Source organism: Pygoscelis adeliae, unplaced genomic scaffold, assembly GCF_000699105.1.
Source record: "Pygoscelis adeliae isolate BGI_AS28 unplaced genomic scaffold, ASM69910v1 Scaffold171, whole genome shotgun sequence".
NCBI lineage: Eukaryota > Metazoa > Chordata > Aves > Sphenisciformes > Spheniscidae > Pygoscelis > Pygoscelis adeliae.
In genome coordinates, this window is record NW_008824186.1 from 793,878 (window position 1) to 795,939 (window position 2,062).

The 2,062-nt window shown below is 38.8% G+C and overlaps 1 protein-coding gene across 1 annotated transcript in view; it reads left to right on the forward strand.

Annotated features, from left to right (window-relative positions):
- ARNTL (aryl hydrocarbon receptor nuclear translocator-like) overlaps nucleotides 1-2,062 on the forward strand; it is a 55,459-nt gene that overhangs the window by 26,227 nt on the left and 27,170 nt on the right. The window contains exon 2 of the mRNA XM_009334484.1: nucleotides 1,422-1,545. The gene's annotated coding sequence lies outside the window, so the exon portion shown is untranslated. The remainder of the gene's footprint in view (nucleotides 1-1,421; nucleotides 1,546-2,062) is intronic.

A 2,062-nucleotide genomic window follows, 5' to 3' on the forward strand; every position in this document is an offset into this window, starting at 1 on the left:
CCAAGTAACTAGCGATAGGACAAGAGGAAATGGCCTCAAGTTGTGCCAGGGGAGGTTTAGATTGGACGTGAGGAAAAATTTCTTTACTGAAAGAGTGGTTAAACATTGGAACAGGCTGGCCAGGGGAGTGGGTGAGTCACCATCCCTGGAAGTATTTAAAAGACGTGTAGATGCGGCACTTAGGGACATGGTTTAGTGGGCATGGTGGTGTTGGGTTGACAGTTGGACTCTATGATCTTAGAGGTCTTTTCCAACCTTAATGATTCTATGATTCTAGAACAACAATGATGATCTGTTCACAAGTTGGTGGTATTAAGGCAATGACTTGCCTGACCTTAGATTTAAGAACTGCGATCCTGACTGTTGTTACCATAACAGGACCAGCGACTTAGATAATTTAAACTTTTGAAATAAATTCTGAATTTGCTGTTCTGGCAGAGCTGAAGAAAATGGTACCATTGACTTTGGATTTTGTGAGGTTTCTGTTGGCTTATAAGTCTTAATGTGTCTATATATGTGATTCAGTAGAATCTGTTATAATGTGGTCATGTTGACAGAATACTGGTTGTTTGACTTGCAAACTTCTGAGAGTGTCATGGGAGCTTGCTGATGTGTGTAATTGGGAAGTTCTGCTGTCATCGGAGGTTGGAAAGGCAGTCACAGTGTTCACAGATGCATTTACCAGAAAACGGTGTATCCAAAAGACTTCTAAGTCTGCCTCTTGCAAGAAATTTTGAACAGTTTTTAAGTCTTGCATAGTAAGTTTTGCTGAAAAACTTGTTTTGTGATAGAAATCTGGAAGGGAAGGACATCTACCTGCAGACCAGCCACTGAGTTTACAGTGTAGTTGGGAGTCACAGTTGAGGACTTGAGTTATAGTATGGGGTGTGGATTTTACTTAAAACTTGAAGCCTGCAGAATAGAACAATGTTTAACCCCCTTTCCTTTGAAAATGCCAACTGCTGTTACAAGGGAAAACAAAATAGTAAGCTGAGCCCAAACTGTCTTACTGCTATGGCCACCTTAAAAATGAGGCAGCCAGGAGTGAAGGGATAAGTCTGTCTTTTGCACTGTAACAGCAGTTTGACTCACTCTGGTAGCATCAGACAACAAATGTGTTCAGATCTGATCATTGTGAGTGGAGGGGTTTTGTGCAGAGACCAAAGAATGATAAACAGGGCCCAAGAGGAAGTGATGCTGAAGAGATTCCTTCTGTTCCAAAGCTTGGTTCATTGGAGTTGCACATCTCGACATCTAACCCTTTCGATGATGGATAAAGCTTCTACACTTTATAAGGAAATTAAAATTTGATCCTTGAATAGAAAACATGTATTTGCTGTTGTAAACTGTCTAAAACAATTGTTCTAAGCAAACTTGTTTTGAAAGTGTGTTTTAAGCTTGCTAGTTTTCTTCCCATTCAGGTTTTTGAAAGTACTTGACTAACAGAATATGAGGCATGGAAGAGTTTTAAGGTGATCAACTGCTTCAGGCTGAGCATCATCATCTTTCCCCAGGTTGATCTAGGCTTCCAAGACAGGCTTTCAGGTAAAAACTGTTCTGTTTCACAGTTGATGCCATTTAGTAATAAATAAGTTTTTCACAGGGTTTCTTCCAACAATATAATTATTTGCGGTCTAGAGGGTTAAAATGTGTATGTTTTGGATGAAAAAGCTAATTAGATTTGTATGTACCTTTAACTAGTCTTCTTAGACCATCATTGGGTTATTAGTTTTTTATTTGTGGGGTCTGCTGTGGTGGAGGTGTTTATTTGACCTGATTTTCTATGGAAATTTTCTGAATTCTGTTCCATGAAATTCAGTGGAATTATATACTTTGATAATATGATCTTCAAATGGAGAGACACACTAAAACTAGTGTTCCCAGTCAGCGAAAGACAGACAGAACTTATCCTTTTTTTTTGTGTTAGGTAGAAGCAGTTGGCTGGCCAGTTAATGTAAGAGTAAACCTGGTTTAGTTAAAGATCACTCTGACAAGTCTTTAAAAACAATTGTGTTAAGTAACGTGTTTTGAGACTGGTCATGGTTTGTATGCAATATTCAAT